The sequence below is a fragment of the Schistocerca americana genome, chromosome 4 (assembly GCF_021461395.2).
Source record: "Schistocerca americana isolate TAMUIC-IGC-003095 chromosome 4, iqSchAmer2.1, whole genome shotgun sequence".
NCBI lineage: Eukaryota > Metazoa > Arthropoda > Insecta > Orthoptera > Acrididae > Schistocerca > Schistocerca americana.
The window spans coordinates 483,403,782-483,420,621 of NC_060122.1; the positions used below are offsets into that span (position 1 = coordinate 483,403,782).

The window sequence follows — 16,840 nt, forward strand, 5'->3', positions numbered from 1 at the left end:
AGCGCTAGAAGACCGCAGCCGAGACCATTGACGCAAGTAATATAATAACTAAACTTGTGGTATTTACATACCGGTAGAGATTATTTGCATCAGGCTATATCGTAACACAGTAAGAATTCTTCTACGCAGCTTGATGTAATTAAATTTATGCTATTTAAAACTTCTAATGTATTTTGCCGTCTCAGAAGCATTTTTATTTTTCTGGTATAACCATTTTCGATCGAAGCTGATTATCTTCAAATGGCCGCAGCTAGTGGTCTCGCGGTCGCGTTCTCGCTTCCCGAGCCCGGGGTACCAGATTCGATCCCCGGCGGGGTCAGGGATTTTCACCTGCCTCGGGATGACTGGATGTTTGTGTTCTCCTCATCATTTCATCATTATTCATGAAAGTGGCGAGACTGGGCTGAACAAAGGTTGGGAATTTGTAAGGGCTCTGATAACCACGCAGTTGAGCGCCCCACAAACCAAACATCATCATCATCATCATCTTCAAATGTTTGAAGTGTCGTAAGCAAGGCGTCGTGTCTGTATGGTGCTACGCATCGGTTCACTGTATTCTGATCACCTTCAGACCTATCAGAATACAATACTCTGATGTTAGTTCCATATGGACAAAAAGACGCCTTGCTCATCCACTCACGTAGATCTGAGGAGACCAGCTTCGATGTTAACTACTGATACCACAAAAATACATGTGCAACTTAGAAGGCAAAATAAGCTATAAATTTTAAATAGCAACGATGTTACTAAATTTCTTGTGACGAATATATTGGCAGCAGTGAATTTTATGTCACATGAAGATGATCGTTTGGTGGAAACGTTATTTCATCAGCAACTTTTTTCAAATGTGTAGTTCGAGCTCGAGTCTAGGTCCGGCACACAGTTTTAATCTGCCAGGAAGTTTCAATACAATGATCGTCTAAACATGGCACGTGTCTGAACCGACTACGTGGTGCTTAAGTACCTCCGTGGCCTACAAGATCTTCAGATCTGTTCTGAATAGAACACGTAGAGCCAGCTCGGACATCAACCCTATCCCAGTGTCAATATCCAGGATATCGAGAACCACTTACAACAGTCGTGCGACAGCCTGGCTCAGGAGAGATTAGAACGGCTGTCTGACATCCTTCCAAACCGAATCAATTCATGCATCCAGGCTAGAGGGTTTACAATGTCATACTCATAAGTGGGCTCATAGTGGCAAGTTCTCTGTAAATGTGACACTATCTCGTAATCACTGAAATAACATTACGAGCCCTATCCTTCTCCACCTTCTGTGTGCTTTCCTGTCAGGCAGAGACGATAAGCCTAACTTGATAGTACGGTTGACGGCGATTCCCAGTTGTAATCATGTGATCTCACACTCTTTTATTAAAGCACCTCTTCTCATTCTGAGCATTCAGTGCCTGCGCAGTACCTGCAGATAAAGAGAAGCAATTTTTAACTGCGTGTTCTGACTTTTTAAAAAAAGAGAGAAGATTAAAACAACTTTGAGAAGTTGCAGCCGTAACAATTTTAACGTTAATAGTATCTCCTTTGAGACACCATCTGCGGCAAGTTCTGGCGCTTGTTTCGGGAACGCTATTAGAATGCTTAACGCGTAAGTGGGACATTATGTGTAATAAAGCCGAGAAGTTGTTAAACGAATGACAGAGCGGAGTGGTGTCGCGTCGCGGGAGAGCGCGGCCTGCAAGTCGTTTGCCGGTCATTATAAGTTGGGGCTGCGCGCCGCATTAAATATTTAGCGCGCGCTTGTTCGGATGTTATCGTGTGATTTACGCCCGGCGTTAGAGAGAGCACGGAACTCACGTGCCGCGCGCCGCCAGGTGTGTCGCCACGCCTCACACTACCACCCACTCTTCCAGTGGCGCAGGTAATGCGCGCCGTTTGTACTCCACCTGGCGCGGCGTTTAGCTGTAGCGACTAAAAATACGGCGTTCGTGAACCCGTCACTGTGAAGTAAGGAATGGCAATTACAATTACTGAGGATTACATTCGTGATGTCATACCCTCAAGAGACGGCAATAAAACTTCAGAATTAACTGATCTGGAGAGAATGAGGCATTTAGGGATAAAATTAACGCAGAAAAGTCTGCAGTTAATGAGTGTGCAAATTTGTACAAAAGTGTTCTTTGTGAAGAACTATAAACGTGTGTAAACAGTAATTACGTCGCTTCCCAAACGTGAGTGTTGTAGCGGATTGAGCGACAGGGGCTCGTTGGGAATGAATTAGCCGACTGGTTAATGCGACAGGGTGTCTTGGCCTAGGTATTCTGATTTGCAAACCAGGATAAAGACTGGACGGTAGCTTGATATAATCTCCCCAACCAGTGCGTTACAATTCCTAGTCAGTTTCCCAAAATGGCTTCTCTTTTGCTACTCTCATTGGTTCGTATTCATAAAGAGACCAAGTCTTCATACAGAGACGACAATGTGATGGCATTGTTCCATCTATACTGAATGTTATTGTTAACTGGTACTGTACCCACTCTACGACAAACATCTCTGACTCTCTTACTATATTTCTCTACTATTCTCAGACCTTGCCACTCTGTCGAGGAGTGCCGCATTCCCGAGTTTTGTTCAGCCTTTCCCCTTCATCCCAGCCTGTCTCTGACATGATGTGATGCTGAAAGTCTGTTGTCTTCTCATAGGCTCTAATTTGCAGTGAACACATAGTGTGTTGTGGGGCGATCACTCACTCTGTTGTATAAATAATTCAAAAGCGAAGCTCGCTTAAACGCTGTTTACTAGATGACCGATTTCAACACACTAAAGGTGCCATCATCGGATCTGTGAAGATATAACATGACAGGTTTGAGGGAGGGCTTACATGAGTCACACTATATATATTACTATTAGTACAGCACCACGTACCTGAATGTAACTTAACATGCATAAATAATTTGGGTATAACGGTATATGAGGCAGACCAGCTGGCATAAAATCATTGTCGCGGAAATAAAAATTAAAAAATTGTTTTTTAATTTTTATTTCTGCGACAATGAATTTATGTCAGCTGGTCTGTCTCATGTATCGTTATATCCAAATTATTTATGCATGTTAAGTTACATTCAGCTATCTGGTGCCGTACTAATAGTAATATATATAGTGTGACTCATGTAAGCCCTCCCTCAAACCTGTCATGTTATATCTTCACAGATCCGATGATGGCACCTTTAGTGTGTTGCAACCGGTCATCTAGTAAACAGTGTTTAAGCGATCTTGGCTCTAATTTGTACTCGGTCTTAGCAACTTTCCCTAGTCTGGTTAGAAGGGAGTCCGTCCGTGCACCGCGAGTCTAGCCTGTCACCGGCTACCCAAAACGTATATAATGAGGAGACAAAACTCATAGGATAAATCCTAATATCCTTTCAGCCTTTTTTCCCGCCGTAGTGTTGCAATCGTCGTGGCAGGTCCCCTGCAGAAATATTGCGATATGCTGCCTCTACAGCCGCCCATAATGGCTACAGTGTTGCCGATGCTGATTTTTGCGCACAAATTAACCTCTCAGTTATGTCCCGTGACTGTTAGATGCGATTCATGTCGGGTGATCTGGGTAGTGAAACGATTCGCTCGAACTGTCCAGAATTTTCCTCAAACCAATCTCGAACAATTGTGGCCCGGTGACAGGGAACATTGCCACTCACAAAAGTTCCATCGCACGTGGCAGCAAATAGTCTCCATGTACCCAGAATGAGATTTTCACTCTGCAGCGGAGTGTGCGCTGATATGAAGTTTGGAAGGAGACGACGTACTGGCGGAAGTAAAGCTGTGAGGACGGGCCGTGAGTCGTGCTTGGGTAGATCAGTTGGTAGAGCACTTGCCCGCGAAAGGCAAAGGTCCCGAGTTCGAGTCTCGGTCCGGCACACCGTTTTAATCTGCCAGGAAGTTACAGTCTCCAAATAGTTTAATGTAACTATTTTCAGTCAATAATCTGTTCAGTTTGACAGTTTGACAGTCAGTTCCACTTGAACACAGACCACATCATAATGGAGCCACCACCAGCTTTCACAGTGCCTTTGCTCCACGGCTTCGTAGGGTCTGCACCACACTCGAACCCCGCCATCAACTCTGACCAACTGAAATCGGGACTCGTTGGACCAGGCCACGATTTTCCAGTCGTACTGGGTTCAACTGATACGGTCACGATCCCGTGAGAGTCGGTGCAGACGATGTCTTGCTGTTAGCGGTGATCTGCTACCATAGCCTGTTAACGCCAGATTTCACAACACTGTCCTAACGGATAAGTTCGTCGTACGTTCCACCTTGATCTCTGCCGTTATATCACGCAGTGTTGCTTGTCTGTTAGCACTGACAACTCTACGCAAACGCCGCTGCTCTCGGTCGTTAAGTGAAGACCATTGCGTTGTACATGATGAGAGGTAGTACCTGCTATTTCGTATTCTTGACACTTTGGAACTAAGAATATTGAATTTCCTAACGTTTCCCGGAAAGGAATGTCCGATGCGTCTAGCTCCATCATTCAGAGTCCGTTAATTTCTTTCGTGGGGCCACAGTCACATCGGAAACCTTTTCACACGTATCGCCTGAGTACAGATTACAGTTCCTCCAGTGCAATGCCCTTTTATCCCTTCTGTACACGATACTGCCGCCATATGTATACGTCCATATCGCTGTCCCATGACTTTTGTCACCTCATTGTAGGTTCCCTTTCCAGAATACTTTTCTCTGTTCTCTTCTAGTCCTGTACTCACAATTACTTCGGAAAACATTCAGTTCCCTTATGTTGACCTAGATGTGTACTGATTACTCTTGGCGGGGATGTAATGCTGCTATGTTCACGTACTATCCGCTGGTCGCCGCCACCCTATCGCCGGATGTGTACTCCCCGTCGTGTGACGCCTAACACCCTGCCAGTTCTCGCTACCGCATTGTATCTGACTTACACGGCTTAGCCTCTTTTTCCTCGCAAATACGACAGCTATTTACAACGGACCACAGTGGCGTTAAGGAATTCGAGACAAACAATTTGATATGGAGCGCTTAGGCTCCATCCAACCGGGAAACAACTTCAAACTGGCCCATAGAAACCATCTAATCTACAGTGTGCAAGTGTCACGAGCATTTTTCCCCCACCTCTTAAGCCACCGGCTTCATCTGTCGTAACCGTTTGAGCTGAATTCATTTTGTCGTTAAAATCACTCTTAAATGTTGGACACACCGTTCCTGAACTTACAAAATGTAAAATTGACATTTGTCTACGTCTGCCTCAAAATTTTCTGAGTTTTAACAGTGTAAAATGAATAATTAAATGGTGTTCCTTCTCTGGCCTCCTTACTATAAGACGTTTGTTCTTGCTAGGATTAAGTTTACATAACATAGTGCACGCCTATAGTTTTGAATAACGTTTAACCGGTATTCTTTCTTTCATTACCGTCACGCGAACGTTAAAATTCCAATTGTTAAGGAAACAAAAAATTTCGAAGACCTGACCGACTAAACCGGTTGCATTTAAGTGGAGCTTAGGTGTCTCTGTAAGCCATTTTGAGGTTGTTTCCTGGCTTGATAGACCAGAAGCATTCCTTATAAAATTTTTGGTATCGGCTTCCATTATATAAGTTTGATACAATGATCGTTTACACTATGCAGAGATATTTTTCCCAGGCCATAACTAGTCGATTCCTAGTTGTATTAAAAAGTTACTGATTATCGCCAATAGTTCGATTTTCGTTATAGCCAAGCTGTTTTAGGAACTTGAACGCTTTCACATGCAGCAATACACCTGTAAGGTGACGCTGACAAGTGCCTGGAAACTTTACGTCCCACGGTAGTCCTTCCAGAACCGCTGCGAAAGACTTTCTTTGAAAACAGAGTTTCTAAACGTGTCCCAAAGAAAAAAGCAGATCACATTTTTTACACCCTTCTGGAGAAGTCCACATGCAATCCCACGGTAGCACTGTCGCTTTACAGGCCACATAGAACAACAGTTGATGTGGAATGTCATAGCAGTATTCTTGAGTTCTGAACCTTCATTATTTTAGGGAAGGTTGCCGGTTTACAGTGAGCTAACTGTTTAAGCACCTTGTTGCTCGTTCCTCGCAAGGACTTCATTAATAAACATTACTGTCGAAAGTACGACTGAAACCAATCCTGGCGCTTTCTCTCTCTCTCTCTCTCTCTCTCTCTCTCTCTCTCTCTCTTTCGCTGTCTCTCTCACGAGCACACACACACACACACACACACACACACACACACACATTTATGTATCTGTTCGTTCGTGTCTATATATGACTTTTATTTACATAGCATTATAACCTCCCCGTCGCTCCTTGGTTCAAATGGTTCTCAGCGCTATGGGACTCAACTACTGAGGTCATCGGTCCCCTAGAACTTAGAACTACTTAAACCTAACTAACCTAAGGACATCACTCACATCCATGCCCGAGGCAGGATTCGAACCTGCGACCGTAGCGGTCGCGCGGTTCCAGATTGAAGGACCTAGAGCCGCTCGGCCACTCCGGCCGGCCCGTCGCTCCTTAATTTATGTTAGAAGTTTGATCATAATCATAGTGATTCATGGAGAAGCCACAGTTAATTACGCAGGCAAGTACGAAAAGAAGCTGATGTTGTGTCGCGCTCAGGAAATGATGCTGTAGGGCAGGCGGCCATTTTAGTAAGAGCAGACGACACCAGGAAAGGATTTTACACACCCAGAAATTTTGAAAAGTTGAATGACGTTGCAAATAGAATACAATTTCCTTATGTTTTTTGGAGCAGAGGATATGAAAATGAAGCTTAAACTTACTGACTGATGCTCAATTTTGAGCTACTGAAGCTCACTGCGTACATCTTACAAGAAAAGATAAAAAGGATAAAATTTCTTAATTGTGTCTATTTGCAACACATCTTCGGAACTGTGTGGCAGGATGTTCCTCTTTTCTATCCACTAATAATTATTTAGCATGGCTCCATCAGTGCTCGCCACATTCACCCTTCAAACCACCAGAATTTAGAGAACGAAATCTTGGTCGATTGCAAAAAGTACATTATTAGTAACAACTCTTGCTATTAGTCTACACTAAGGCTAGTATTAGGCAGAACGGAAAATAAATAACACCTATTAGTATGGTTTCTAGGTTGCCTTCAATTCATAGTCAGTCCAAAAGCATTGCGACAAATTTTTCCATTCATCCTGATTCGTTATCTTTAGTTACAATTCAAACAAATATCCCTAGTTCCTCGGAGCTAGTATCATATCACTGAAAATACAACAGTAGTTGTCTGTATTCTTAACAAATACATACACAAGACGTTGTTGTACGTGGGTGTTAATAGATAATTTCCAAGAATATTATAGTTTTCTCATGAAAGCTCTCCCAGAAGTGACAAAACTCGACCACTTCATTATAACAATCTGCAGGAAATGAAGACATATATCTATCCACAACGCTGCTGATCTCGTAATGAACACGTGATAACCGTCTGTGCTGTCACGTGGTAATTCCACGCTGTGAGAGTGCACGATATGCTCAGAAGAGGTGCCAACTATTTATGCGTAGATATTCAGCGATAACAGTACTTACAGGTAATGTACGAAGTTCGAAAAATAGAGCTAATATACTAATTTTAATGCAGTTTAGAATCTACTAACACCAAATTAAGAATGTTTAACTTATTACATTTCGATAGCTCTTTGTGCGTTGAAGAACATTATACTTTAAACGATTGGCTCCATACAATTTCGAGTAGCAAATGTGACAGTAAAGTAACGCGAACGATATTTTTTTTCTGCTACCACAGTCTTTTAGTTTTAAAAGTCAGTGTTACCCCATTCAGAGCAGTTTTCTTGAGCAGCTTCCAGTCTTCGTCACACTGCAGAAAAACGTCAGCTGAAACGCACAGCTACGCACCTTTGAATGCTACTAACTGTAACAAAGTGACGTCATTTTAAGTTGTTCTTAATCTCCAGAAACAGGTAAAAGTTAGTGTTCGGAAAATGGAAGTTGGAGAACCGCAGAAATATTTCGATATTGTTGTTATTGTCAGTAACTAGTTGATTGAAAATGGCAGGGTGGCAGGGAGCATTGTCATTGTGGAGCATCACATTGAGTTCCGTGTGAAACAGATCACATCTTTCTCGGCCTTCAAGGATTTATTTATAATTACAGGATTCGAGAAAAGTATGGAAATACCAAAAACACAACACATCACCATGGTTAACACGGCGTAGGAAAACTGTAGCTATTCAAAAGAGTTACCAACTATCTCGGAATCGATAAATGTAGCTCCGGTACGGTTTTCAAGGGACTGTTATACCACTATTTGTGCTAAATGATGGCATGTTCAGGTAACGGTGACGGAGGTGGTCACTCACCGTTCTCCCAAAGTAGAACACAATGGCTCAATAATATTAAGATCTGGTAGCCGTTGTGACCAGGAGGATTGCCACAGTTCATCCTCGCTCTCGGAAAACTAGTTCTAGAAGATGCGAGCTTTGTCAACAAGAGTCCTGTAGTCTTGGAACACAGCACTCCATCGAAGAATAAACATGGGCTGGAGCTGATCAATCAAAATGGTCAGATAATCGTTGACAGTAATGCGACCTCACACAACAAGCACGAGGCCCATAGAGTACCACCATATGGCTCCCCAAATCAGCACCGAACCCCCACTGTGTTCCACTGTTGGGACATACACTTCGCCAGATGTTGCAAACAGTGTGAAACAAGATTCGTCCAACCAAATGACTGCTCCATACTCCACGTTTTGTTTCCTCGACTCCACGTTTTTCTGTTACGGGCTTTGCACCACTGATGAGTAGTTTTGGAATTCCAGCTCGTCCTCTATCTTCCCACTTATGGACCTCACTTCGTGATGTTTTGGTGCTGACAGGCACGAGAGCGACATCTAGTTCTACAGTGATTTTTACAACTGTCGTCCTCTTATTTTTCGTCATAATCCTCTTCTGTGACTGTCTGTCACAATCACTCGACACATACTTTCGACTGGAGGATGATGGTTTTTTTCCGTAGGAGGTATAAATCTTTGGTATGGTGCCGCTTGAAACACCAAACACTTCGGTCGCCACTATATGAGCACCAACAATTTCCCGCAGTTCGAATTGACTTATCTCTGTCATAACGTACTCACAACTACACTCCTGGAAATTGAAATAAGAACACCGTGAATTCATTGTCCCAGGAAGGGGAAACTTTATTGACACATTCCTGGGGTCAGATACATCACATGATCACACTGACAGAACCACAGGCACATAGACACAGGCAACAGAGCATGCATAATGTCGGCACTAGTACAGTGTATATCAACCTTTCGCAGCAATGCAGGCTGCTATTCTCCCATGGAGACGATCGTAGAGATGCTGGATGTAGTCCTGTGGAACGGCTTGCCATGCCATTTCCACCTGGCGCCTTAGTTGGACCAGCGTTCGTGCTGGACGTGCAGACCGCGTGAGACGACGCTTCATCCAGTCCCAAACATGCTCAATGGGGGACAGATCCGGAGATCTTCCTGGCCAGGGTAGTTGACTTACACCTTCTAGAGCACGTTGGGTGGCACGGGATACATGCGGACGTGCATTGTCCTGTTGGAACAGCAAGTTCCCTTGCCGGTCTAGGAATGGTAGAACGATGGGTTCGATGACGGTTTGGATGTACCGTGCACTATTCAGTGTCCCCTCGACGATCGCCAGTGGTGTACGGCCAGTGTAGGAGATCGCTCCCCACACCATGACGCCGGGTGTTGGCCCTGTGTGCCTCGGTCGTATGCAGTCCTGATTGTGGCGCTCACCTGCACGGCGCCAAACACGCATACGACCATCATTGGCACCAAGGCAGAAGCGACTCTCATCGCTGAAGACGACACGTCTCCATTCGTCCCTCCATTCACGCCTGTCGCGACACCACTGGAGGCGGGCTGCACGATGTTGGGGCGTGAGCGGAAGACGGCCTAACGGTGTGCGGGACCGTAGCCCAGCTTCACGGAGACGGTTGCGAATGGTCCTCGCTGATACCCCAGGAGCAACAGTGTCCCTAATTTGCTGGGAAGTGGCGGTGCGGCCCCCTACGGCATTGCGTAGGATCGTACGGTCTTGGCGTGCATCCGTGCGTCGCTGCGGTCCGGTCCCAGGTCGACGGGCACGTGCACCTTCCGCCGACCACTGGCGACAACATCGATGTACTGTGGAGACCTCACGCCCCACGTGTTGAGCAATTCGGCGGTACGTCCACCCGGCCTCCCGCATGCCCACTATACGCCCTCGCTCAAAGTCCGTCAACTGCACATACGGTTCACGTCCACGCTGTCGCAGCATGCTACCAGTGTTAAAGACTGCGATGGAGCTCCGTATGCCACGGCGAACTGGCTGACACTGACGGCGGCGGTGCACAAATGCTGCGCAGCTAGCGCCATTCGACGGCCAACACCGCGGTTCCTGGTGTGTCCGCTGTGCCGTGCGTGTGATCATTGCTTGTACAGCCCTCTCGCAGTGTCCGGAGCAAGTATGGTGGGTCTGACACACCGGTGTCAATGTGTTCTTTTTTCCATTTCCAGGAGTGTATATAGAACACTCTTCTGATCACGACTAACTCTTGCAAGTATTTAGGAGATTTCACGGATGCTGTTCCTGGTAAAATACAACGGTGTGACCTGCAGGCTTTGCTATCATCTGCATTTATGGTCAGATTTTCATTTCTCGCGGTATTTCCATATTTTTGTCTAACCGCTGTACTTGTAAACATGTTTGTCTTATTCGAGGAGTCTGGGGTATTTTAGATTCAATCGAGAATTCTGCAAACACATTCCTCGCATTGTCTCCTGTTGTGTTGTGAGATATTTTCGCAAACACTTTGGAACAGCTCTATCTCGTCTCCAAATTTCTATTAAAAATCTGGTGACAATAATATTGAGGTTACATTCCCAATAGACCAGTTAGCGGGAATATAAATGTACGATCCAATCAGTAGAGCCATTCACTCGTTATATGCGGTTGGCGCTTAGTAATGAATCGCGCCTCGTAGGAATATTGCAAACATGCTGCAGGACAAAGGAAAAATCGTGCTATTGGTCATAGCATAGTTACATGTGTCAATGTAGCTCCGACAATAACTAGTTAAATGAATATAAGCACCTACTATACCAGAAAAATAAATAAATAGAAGCGGAGCCAATTGCGTGGACGTGACAGTTGTTTCTCGGACTACGGAGAGAAAAAATATTTTGGAAGGAATGTGGATTACAAGGTAACGAAATACCGGGTGATCAAAAAGTCAGTATAAATTTGAAAACTGAATAAATAACGGAATAATGTAGATAGAGAGGTACAAATTGACACACATACTTGGAATGACATTGGGTTTTATTAGAACCAAAAAATACAAACATTCAAAAAATGTCCGACAGATGGTGCTTCATCTGATCAGAATAGCAATACTTAGCATAACAAAGTAAGACAAAGCAAAGATAATGTTCTTTACAGGAAATGCTCAACATGTCCACCATCATTCCTCAACAATAGCTGTAGTCGAGGAATAATGTTGTGAACAGCACTGTAAAGCATGTCCGGAGTTATGGTGAGGCATTGGTGTCAGATGTTGCCTTTCATCATCCCTAGAGATGTCGGTCGATCACGATACACCTGCGACGTCGGATAACCCCAAAGCACGGACTGAGGTCTGGGGACCTGGGAGGCCAAGTATGACGAATGTGGCGGCTGAGCGCACGATCATCACCAAACGACGCGCGTAAGAGATCTTTCACGCGACTAGCAATATGGGGTGGAGCGACATCCTGCATAAACATCGTACGTTCCAGCAGGTGATTATGAGCCAGGCTGGGGACGATGCGATTCTGTAACATATCGGCGTACCTCTCACCCGCAGTTTTGCTGTCCAGCGCCATCTGTAGGACATTTTGTGAACTTTGTTTTTTTTGGTTCTAATAAAACCCCATGTCATTCCAAGCATGTGTGTCAATTTTTACCTCTCTATCTACATTATTCCGTGGTTCATTAAGTTTTCAAATTTATACTGACTTTTTGATCACCCTGTATATGCTGAAACATAGCACTAAATATACTGCAGAAACCGAGTGCTGAGCTTGATCCACAGTGGAACTAAATCTGATAACTGTTTTACCATGTTGAAACCACTGGATTGGAAAGTGTGATAGAACTGATGAGCTACGAAAATAATTCTGGAATATAGCGATTTGTAAGTGGAATTTCGTGAGGATTGTGTTGTGCCAAAACTGAAAACAGATTTAAAGGAACTAACAGCACTAAATGAAATACGGTTTTTACTTCAGTTGTAACTTTAGTCTGGGGAACGATCATGACAGGCCTATCTCCATGAGTTTTTTCAGCACATCGAAAAAAAATGCTTCCAGATAAGGTACTACAGATTGGACTTCTTTGTATTAATTGAATTTTACTGCACAGTTGGACGAATAAATGTGAATTAGCATACATTATATTGTGATTAACATACAAATATACACAGTTGACCATCGCGCTGCGGTTACAATAGTGAAGTTCCTTATAACGTCCAGTAGATTTGCCGCAGCACATTCCAAGACACGCATGGACCACGCGACTACGAGGTGCATTCAAGTTCTAAGGCCTCCGATTTTTTTCTAATTAATTACTCACCCGAAATCGATGAAACTGGCGTTACTTCTCGACGTAATCGCCCTGCAGACATTTTTCACAACGCTGATGCCATGATTCCATGGAGCGGCGAAGGCTTCTTTAGGAGTCCGTTTTGACCACTGGAAAATTGCTGAGGCAATAGCAGCACGGCTGGTGAATGTGCGGCCATGTAGAGTGTCTTTCATTGTTGGAAAAAGCCAAAAGTCACTAGGAGCCAGGTCAGGTGAGTAGGGAGCATGAGGAATCACTTCAAAGCTGTTATCACGAAGAAACTGTTGCGTAACGTTAGCTCGATGTGCGGGTGCGTTGTCTTGGTGAAACAGCACATGCGCAGCCCTTCCTGGACGTTTTTGTTGCAGTGCAGGAAGGAATTTGTTCTTCAAAACATTTTCGTAGGATGCACCTGTTACCGTAGTGCCCTTTGGAACGCAATGGGTAAGGATTACGCCCTCGCTGTCCCAGAACACGGACACCATCATTTTTTCAGCACTGGCGGTTACCCGAAATTTTTTTGGTGGGGGTGCATCTGTGTGCTTCCATTGAGCTGACTATCGCTTTGTTTCTGGATCGAAAAATGGCATCCGCGTCTCATCCATTGTCACAACCGACGAAAAGAAAGTCCCATTCATGCCGTCGTTGCGCGTCAACATTGCTTGGCAACATGCCACACGGTCAGCCATGTGGTCGTCCGTCAGCATTCGTGGCACCCACCTGGATGACACTTTTCGCATTTTCAGGTCGTCATTCAGGATTGTGTGCACAGAACCCACAGAAATGCCAACTCTGGAGGCGATCTGTTCAACAGTCATTCGGCGATCCCCCAAAACAATTCTCTCCACGTTCTCGATCATGTCGTCAGACCGGCTTGTGTGAGCCCGAGGTTGTTTCGGTTTGTTGTCACACGATGTTCTGCCTTCATTAAACTGTCGCACCCACGAACGCACTTTCGACACATCCATAACTCCGTCACCACATGTCTCCTTCAACTGTCGATGAATTTCAATTGGTTTCACACCACGCAAATTCAGAAAACGAATGATTGCACGCTGTTCAAGTGAGGAAAACGTCGCCATTTTAAGTATTTAAAACAGTTCTCATTCTCGCCGCTGGCGGTAAAATTCCATCTGCTGTACGGTGCTGCCATCTCTGGGACGTATTGACAATGAACGCGGCCTCATTTTAAAACAATGCGCATGTTTGTATCACTTTCCAGTCTGGAGAAAAAAAATCGGAGGCCTTAGAACTTGAATGCACCTCGTATATCTAAAATACGGTCAGTGAAGTTCCTTATAACGTCCAGTAGATTTGCCGCAGCACATTCCAAGACACGCATGGACCATGCGACTGTATCTAAAATATAGTCAACAGGGCATGTGTCACATCACCTAGATAAGCCAGGTGACGACTGTCACGTTCTACGTGTGTTCTTCGCACTAGTGTGACATGATGGCAAGGTTAGTTGCCTTAGTGAAAGTTCATAATTCAAGCAATGTGCTGTAGATGAACGAACCGTCGCATATCGTCTACCAATGGGTTCCGTATTAGCAACGAGATCACATCAGACTTCTGTATTATTCCCCTGTAAAGTCAGTAGTACATTCTCCCCTTTTATAACGCGTATGCACTTTGCAGGCAGAGGTACTACCAACAACTTTGATTCACTAGTGTCCGCATTACGCAGGGCACTCTAAATATATAACATGAATGTTTCGCGACCTCTCCCAGCAGTAGGAACACTTTTACGTCACCATCTTGACATTATGTAGTGGCTAAACGAGTTCATATTTAGGTCTCTCAAAGAGCTTTGTGCGAGTAGTTTCACCATGTTTTCGACAGGGAATATGTTCTCTGTTTTACTTAGTACTTTCTTCAACCGCTCTTGCGTAATTACATTTAGCAGTGGAATATAATTTAGTGAAGTGCCTTTTACTGTTTGTATACGACAGCTGGAGATCAGAACTGTTCAGCAAACTTTTCAAAAAGACTTTACGCATGGTGGCACTCTGTAATAGTTAATTAACAATAGAAAACAAGCACTGTACAGACATTTCATTTTTCTTATGATTTGATAACAAGGGTCTCATCAATAAAAATATTCTGTCTCGTAGCGCTGACTTGCATCTTATGATATCATTAAACAGTAATAGGATGCTATAAATTTAATGGAATAAGGGATTCCAACGTGGGCAGGTTAAAGCATATGGGCATTAAACTACTCAGTTAGTTAGTTACGTGTTCCATAGATTATTTGAACGAGTCTTTTACCGAAATGATATGGAATGAGTCAGTTTACAGGATTTGTATACATGATTAGTGTTTTGTAAGCCAGAAACGACCCTACTTCTTTGAATAGTTTTTAAAAATTGAATCATCTCGTTTTCCATGCACTTTGAATATGCTAAGCTAAGTGGGGAACTGGTGCTCGTTCTTTGCTTCCTTCAGCGCCAGTAGTAGTCATAATGTAACAAGTGAAGTACATATAACGACCTTTCAACGTTCCGACAGCTCTGAAATTGATAATTATTCATTTTGACAGCGGAGTCAATCGATCGAATAGAAGCCTGGACAAGGAAAAATAATCTCTCTTCAGCCTTAAAACAAAATTTATAGCTCTGTAAAGTATCTTATTGTGTAGATTCTGGGTAATTTTGGTTCCCTCTGTAGTCTCTGTTCTTTAGAAAATGGATTGACTATGCTATAAAGAATATGCCACGCAGTTTCTTCACGAATGTAAATCTGCAGATTACGATAAGGACATGCTTCTTTTATATAAATAACTTATACAGTGTTATAATTTCTTGGAAGCTAAATCTACAGTTCATGCACCTTCGTTATTGTAGCCAAGTAAGCATTGACAAGTGCTTAGATGAATAATAATATTTCTCCAATTTCACAGTAAGCTTATATACAGGGTGGCCAAAAACAGTGTGGAAAGCTTGTGAGGGTGTTGCAGGGGAGGGTGTGCTGAGAAATAAGTGTTATTAAAAAAAATTCGATACGTTTCGCCGTTTCAGAGTTGTCAGGTCACCGAGCGCGCAGTTTCAAACACTTGCACACGCGAAAATGCGGTAACGCACAGACCGTATGTCTGTCCGTGCGTTATCACTTGTTCAGATGCTCATTACCAGTTAAAATGTGAGTTTATCGGAAGCGACAAATTTAAGATAGGTAAGCAAGAGCTACTTTTGTCCGATTTGAGGACACCAAACGAAGAAAAAGTTTGGCGATATTGTCTCTGGCAGGCTGCTTCAATTAGCTTGCGCGACGACGTGGTTTTATTGCTTCAATGCAAAATAACTCGGAACGGCACAACGTATCATCATAACATCCCCTGCAACATCCTTACAGTCTTTTCAGACTGTTTCTGACCACCTTGTTCACTGGTGAGTTGAACAAGTAGAAAAATTTCACACTTATTCAGAAGCAATACAATTCTGGTCAAACAGCTATTTAACAAATCTCGTGCTATAAATGTACACCTAGTAAAATAAAACTAAGACATATTTTAAAAATAAATCTTTTTCGTGTGTAAACACCATTGTTTTGCCTTGACAGTCGTAGTAATGTTTTGTAACATTGGAATCTCCTTATTCGGATTATAATTTGTAGCGACAGTTAGGCTGTGCAGAGCAAAGAAGTGATGATTATGTACAATTGAAGCCGCGATGACATGATGTAAAAGAGTATGCAGTGAATTTCAGTACATTCAACTGACAATATTTTCAAAAGTGGTACTTCTGCAACGAGCATTGCAGGCTATGAAAATAATGTCCCTCGTTTTGGAACTGCTAGTGCCATCTTCTGGCCTGTGTATGTTCTTTTCTTGTTTGAAATAATTTTAGAAATGTTGAGAGGGGCAATCTAATGCTGTAATTTATGATATTAGAATCCGAGACTACCTGATGTGAAATAGTTTATTTCATGACCGGTTTCGACAGTAGCTATCATCCTCAGATCCCCAGATGTTCGGATACAATTCACTTAATGTAGTAATGTGTATGCGGGTACAACAGTTACACTTAAGGAAACACATTATATCAATTACATGGCCGTCACGTCGATATACTGAGAACATGATTACAATAATACAGCTCCACACTGGTTTGTCAAATATATAAAACTTGCTAAATTAAATATCCATAGCACCAATAAGAAGCACAGAGGCAAAAAGAGGTACATCATTAAAGATACCTGGTTATGTACTTTTAT

The 16,840-nt window shown here is 43.5% G+C and overlaps 1 protein-coding gene across 1 annotated transcript in view; it reads right to left on the reverse strand.

Annotated features, from left to right (window-relative positions):
* Window positions 1-16,840, reverse strand: part of LOC124613568 (inhibitory POU protein-like) — a 470,716-nt gene that overhangs the window by 120,899 nt on the left and 332,977 nt on the right. The gene's annotated exons all lie outside the window — the stretch shown is intronic.